The sequence below is a fragment of the Myiozetetes cayanensis genome, unplaced genomic scaffold, assembly GCF_022539395.1.
Source record: "Myiozetetes cayanensis isolate MyiCay16 unplaced genomic scaffold, myiCay2020 scf1, whole genome shotgun sequence".
Taxonomy (NCBI): domain Eukaryota; kingdom Metazoa; phylum Chordata; class Aves; order Passeriformes; family Tyrannidae; genus Myiozetetes; species Myiozetetes cayanensis.
The window spans coordinates 107,192,510-107,199,199 of record NW_026086604.1 but is presented as its reverse complement, the minus strand read 5'-3'; positions in this window follow the sequence as shown (position 1 = coordinate 107,199,199).

Here is a 6,690-nt window from a genome sequence, read left to right as displayed (position 1 = left end):
CGAGGGTGATGTTCTTCTTTTCTGAAAGAGCTCAGTTTCCAAACTGAGGTAAGAACTGAGGGATGAAGAATTCATGGGTGTTTACTTGCTCTACTCCAGGTGGAACTGGAGCTGTCAGTGTCTGAACTACTGCATCTCTACAAGGGTAAGACAGGCTGGTTAAATTCAATAAAATCCCATTCTCAGGACAATAAGTATTTCTATTTGCTCTGGACACTCCTAATCTAAACTTAGTTTCAGTTTAAAGCCATTGCCCTTGTTCTTGCCCTTACAAATAATTTCTTTCCATCTTTCTTGTAGGCTCCCTTCAGGTACTGGAAGACCACAATTAGGTCACTCCAAAGTCTTCTCTTTTCCAGGTTGAAGAAACCTAATTCCCTCAACCATTCTTCATAGGAGAGGTGCTCCTTCCCTCTAAGCATCTTGGTGGCCCTCCTTTGCACTTGCTCCAACAGGTCCATGTCTTTCCTGTGCTGGGGACCCCAGAGGTGGATGCAGAGTTCAAGGTGGGGTCTCACCAGATTGGAGCAAAGGGGCAGAATCACCTCCCTCGCCCTGATGGCCACAATGCTTTTGGTGCAGCCCAGAACACACTTGGCTTTCTGGCAGTGGGCACACATGGTTGGGTCATGTCCGATCTCTCATCCACCAGCACCCCCAAATCCTTCTCAGCAGGGTTGCTCTCCATCTGATCATTCCCCAGCCTTTATTGATACCAGGGGTTGCCCAGATCCAAGTGCAGCACCTTGCACTTGGTCATGTTAATCCTCATAATATTCCCATGGGCCCATTTCTCGAGCTTGTTCAAGTCCTTCTGGATGTTATCCAATCCTTGAGGTGTGTAAACTGCCCTGCTCAGCTTGGTGTCATCTGCAAATTTGATGGGGGTGCACTCAGTTCCTTCATCTACTTAATTAATTAAGATATTAAATAGTGCTGGTCCCAGTATGAGTCCTGAGGGACACCACACATCACTGATGTCCATCGGGACTCTGAGCTGTTGACCACTACCCTCCGGATGGGACCGTCCAGCTGCTTTCTAATCCATCTAAGAGTTCACCCATTGAATCCATCTCTCTTCAATTTAGAGAGAAGGTTGTTGTGGGGGACTGTGTCAATGGTTTTCAGAAGTCCAAATACATGACATCTTTCCCTTGTCCACTGTTGCAGTTACTCCAGAATAAAAGGCCATTGAGTTGGTCAGGCAGATTTGCCCTTGGTGAAGCTGTGCTGGCTGTCTTGAATCACCTCCCTGTCCTCCATGTACCTTAGCTTAGCATAGGTGCCAGGAGGATCTGCTATCTGTGATCTTCCCAGGCACAGAGGTGAGGCTGACAGGTCAGTAGTTACCAGGGTCCTCCTTTCTGCCCTTTCTAAAGATGGATACAATGCTTCCCCTTTTCCAGTCACCTGGGACTTCCCCTTTTGCCATTAGTTTTCAAATATCATGGAGAGTGGCTTGGCAACTACATCAGCTAATTCTCTCAGGACTCTGGGATACATATCATTGTGTCCCATAGATCATTATCAACCAGAACTGATGAATAATATGGCCACTTCTCTGCTCCCTATGGAGTCTTTTCCAATTTTATAGGAAGGTTACATTTTCCAAATTTTCAGGCTTTTGGCAACATTTCTTGACTATTCTAAGACTTCAGGGTGTTTTCCTAATGTATTCCTGAAAAGTTGTAAGACAGTCTTGTGCTACAATTATAGCTGGATTTTGTTGTCATTTCCTAAGGAAAAAAAAAAAAAAAACTATGTGGAGTTTCAATAAAACAAGGGATACATAACCTGATCACATGTGTTCCAGGGAATATAAAAGAGATCATAAAGCTGTTTCAGTAAGAGCACCTAAGCAAAGCTTTAGGGAAGAGGAGTCTGAAGGCTGAAAGCACAAAAATGTTTCCTGTTGATCTGGAAGTGGCTACTTAGATTTTGCTTTAAGTATAGACAGCAAATCATTAAAAACTTTCAAACCTGAGCAGAAAGTGCCTTCCCTACAGGGACAGAGTGAATAACAGAGAAATACAAAACACATTTTCTTTCTAGACCATCTCCCTTCAAGTTTCTGTCTGAATTTGAAAAGTTATGGGTTTTGCCACTCAGGACATCTCTTCCTACTCAGTGTACAGGCTGCTTGCACGATTAATCTTTTGTGAACCACTGTGCCTGGTAATGAATTGCTTGGCTTGCAGGATGAAAAATCTTGCCTAAGGCACTTCATTTTTGCTGCCCCATGAAAAAGAGGGGTGGTCACCTGGAAGAGGGGCTTATCTCAGCTTTGAAAGTGGAACTCCTTTGGAATCCATTGCCCAGGGTCTACGCATGGGTATAATTGTCTGGGAGTACCAGAAGTAATCCTTGACCTCTTCTCTCCCTGCCTGGTGAAGCTGGGGTTCCTTCTACCTTTCTCGGGGACTTTCTGAAGTAACCAGAAGCTCCAGACCACTTCTAGGGAAGATCAAAGAAGAAGTCTTCCTTGGAAAACCTATGTGCTATTTTCACCATCTGTGAGGTAAGCAGCAGTCTTGAGTTTGGCATAGCGTGTTTGATGGGTGCTTGTGGTGGTGACTCCTGACTGACAACTCTATTCTAATTTGAGAAAAAAAGAACAGTTTTGCACACATTGTCTTGAAAGAATTTTAATTCTTTTTGCCTCCAATCCAGATGATTAGATTGAAGACCAGTGGACAGTATTTTCAGGCTGCCTGAAGGAGATCAGATTGCTCTGACCTTTGAAAATCAGGAATGGTTTCTTTCTGAAATGGTAATGCAAATAATCTGACACTACTTCAGGAGGTCTGATCAAGACTAAAATACAGAAAAAAAAAAAAAGAGAAATATTCAAAAGAAAAGAAACCTTTCATATTAGACACTCAGTTTTAGGCACCTGTGACTACATTTTGAGTTGTAGCTAAATTATTATTGTATTATGGGAGATACAGCCTGTTAAAAAAGAGAATAGAGCCACCTGAAAATGTCTTTTTCACATACATTGAGACTCTGAAGAAATCCATGGGGAAGAAATTATGTTCATTGTTCTAGAAAGCATAGCCTACAAGAAATGATTGGGAAAGGAGATTAGATGATCTCTGGAGAGATCTCTCAGAGTTAATTTCTATGAATTTACTATTAGTATTTTTCCTGTATGGGTTTAATGGGCATTATAAACTTATTTAATCCATATAACTGCCTAGGGGAGAGAAGTAGAGGAAACAGTGGGAGGAAAACCTTCCAGAGTCGGAGACATTGCCAGGTGAAGATTGCTTGCTGTATAAAATTAGAGTGCTGTTTAGGTTCTCCATACCCATATAAAATTAGAAAGAATAGTAAGAAAAGAGTACATGAACTTAACCATGCTAATCAATTGAAATTCTATAAACAGGGAACTGTTTATAAACTGTTTAACTGTACCAAAGAGAAAAATCAAAAAGGAACAAAAAATTTCTGCAACAAAACTGTCTTGTTCAGCTGGGGCTTTCTACAATTTGTCACAACACTACCACTGAGAAAACTGAATCATCATGTGCTACTATTGCTCCATCAACTGCTGAATGCAAGATAATAAGCCTTAAATTCGAAATTACCAAGCAGACTACCTGAACAGAAATGACTGGACCTCAGCTATATGCCACTAAGACCATACCTAAGTGATGGCCTTGCAGTTCACCTCATATTCTAGGCTTTCCACATGGAAGGAGAAATGCTGACCTCAGTCCCTGTGTCAAAGCATGTTTAAGAATTTTAACCAAAGCAGGACAGCATGAGGAGGGAACGTGCATACAAATGGAGTTGCTTCCCCATTCCTCTAGTGTGCTTCAGCCTACCCTTTCATGGTGAAAATAAATGAAGTTTTCTGTTAAAAAGGGAATTCAATAAACATGTTAATGAGACCTGTACTGTAGACTCCTCTTGGGCACCCTCAGCCACAACAGCCCTCAGCAGGCACTTTGCTGACCGTTCTCAAGCTTAGAGACACGAGCATGTGGCAATTTTGATTGAGCACAAGGAGGAGCCCAGAGGAGGACTTCGCAAGGTCTGTTGGTAATTCATTCCCAGCTCCTTCAAACAATGTTGTAGGCTGTAGGAATTGCCTTTCCCACCCTTAGCTGGCAGTCAGCTAGCTAATCTGAGGGCTCCTTCTCTCCCTAAGGGATAGAGGTAGGTATTTGCAGAGGGTGGCAGACAGTTTTGAGTTACTCCACTTCAGGTTACAGTTAATCACCTTATGGAGGGAGCTCTCTTTAACGATATAAACAACCTAGACAACAAGTTCTTAGTAGACAGCCAGCCTGTACATTGATGGAACTGTTCCAGATAACCTGAACGAAATCTTCAGGGCTTTTGGTGATGAGAAACCATTTATTTTGGAAAAACAGCAAGTCAATAGTTTTGGTTTTCTGTTCTTAGGAGCCGAGTTGGTTTTTTACATGTAAGCCTGATAATGCTGTCTACATCCTTGCTGAAGAGGAACAGGCCTATTCTGTAGATTTAAAGGCTAGTCCAGCTGCTGATGCCCCTAGAAGCAGGATCAAGTTTATCTGCTCATGCCCGTGAAAACTACATGTGTTACTAGATATGGTAGAGAGGTAAGGGCTTCAAAGTCTGTCCTCCTCTTCCCCTACACCTCATATCCATGTAGGTGTGCTTAAAGGGCACTGTGTTTTAGAAAGAGGTAGGAAGATACATAAAAGCAAAGCAGTTTCAACTGAAGGTATGTGAAAGTTGCACTGTTAGCTGCTCAGGGGTCACAGTACTCACTCAGCTATTCAAAGTTGCTCACAGGAAGAACTACACCAGGAAATATCAATGCAATCTGCCCATCGTGTTAGCCTCTTGAGTACAAATATTGTGATTCTCAGTACACAGGTCAGAATGCTTCATTCAGTTTGCAGGAGGCATCCTCCCAACTGAGGGACTGGTTATTCGGGGTTCTTTTTGTTGCACTTCACTACTGTGCAGGACCAGGCCTTATTTAATGTACATTACCCAGGCCTTCTCTTGGACTGCAGAATTTTGCTTTTCCCTCGTGATCATGCCTCCAGTTCTGTCAGGGTAATATCTGAGTGCTTCACTGATATTATAGTATTTGTCTTCTCACCATATTTATTGGATGAATCAATACAATTATCTCAATTGTGAAATGAGGAAGCTGAAGTCCCAAGATCATGAATAACACTGTCAAGCACCTCTCCATTTGAGAAACCTGTTTTGTGAACTGTTTTTCTCCCAGGCAAAGTATTCTGCTGTAGCAGGGCTTCCATCTGTCGTAGCTGCTGGTTCTTTGTCTTCTCATTGAGTCTTGGAACATGAGGAACACAACTTCAGAGGTTATCTATGAAAATCTATGTGGAAAGGGAAGGTGTTTAAGAGTGGACAGAATAAATTCAGGCCTAAATTCCCTGATGGAACTTGTGCATGTCCTGTGACAAGCTTGCAGATTCCAGTGGTATTTGTGGCACAGGACTTGGCATCTCTGAAGTATAAGTCTTCCTCGATTTTGCTTCTCAGGTATCTGTGGGACTACTCCGTGAAACTGAACCTGAAAGACACAAGTATCTATCTGGTGGAACCTCCTTTATTTCTCAGAGAAGTCCCCATGGAGAGTCCAGCCTGAAGCCAGCTTGGTAGACACATTAAACTAATTTATACACACAATGAATCTGACCCCAATCGTCTTCTGACAATTTTTATTTACAGGGTGGAGACACTATTTCCTTAGTAACTTCTGTAGAGAAAATAGAAGAAAACACTGGGCTTTACATAAGTCATCATAACCTCCTTTCTCACAGTCCACAGCAAACTAACCACACATAGTCTGTGGTACCACAGACTGCATAATCTTCTCCATTCTCAGCAAATGAGAATCACTGTGGTATCTTCTGTACTGTGATGTGTTAAACTTTAGTTACATTCTCTCTCCATGGGGTCTGGTTACACCAGGTGCTACAAAGCATCCTGGGAGTTGTAGTTCTGAGTACTCTTGTCACACATGCTCTGTTAAAGCTTGTATGGGATTGGCTTAAGAAGTTACCTGTGTGATGTGGCAGCATTTGAAACTGCTATATAAGCTGGGACTCCTGGAATAAACGATCTCTTGTTACACATCATGTTGGTGTCGCTATAGTCCCCATGGGACTTATTATTTATTATATTAATAGCTGCTACATCTCTCTCCGTGTCTTTGTTATTTTTTTAAAGGCAGTACTAATTGCTGTCTCATAATGGGAATGGAAGAGCTAGCTTACAGCTTTGTCCACAAAGTGAGATGTTTTTCACCTGCTCTGTCAGTTGAATGGCTGTGGATAAGTTGTTTGTGCCACTGTGCAAACCACCACCAGTGTTAACAAGAGTGGCAGGAAGCCAAGTCAGTCTGCATTTGTGAAGGTCTCAGATCACATTGCAGTAATTGTTTTATGCCGGTATATTTAGTACATGCAAACTAGTCTGCCATTCTTCTTGGAAGAGATTGTGTAAGCGTTAAGACGGAAACAAGCCACAAGTGAGTGATGAAAGTAACTTCAACTGAAAAGTCCTATGAGCAAGAGAATTCAAAGGAAAGCTGGTATTTCTGCCTAAGTTGTGCAAAGGTATGCTGAGATAGAGGCTGAGTGAATCTTAGAAAAAAAAAAAAAAAGTATTTTCATTGCCTGAAGTGCACTTGGTTTCACCTGAAATAACATCGCA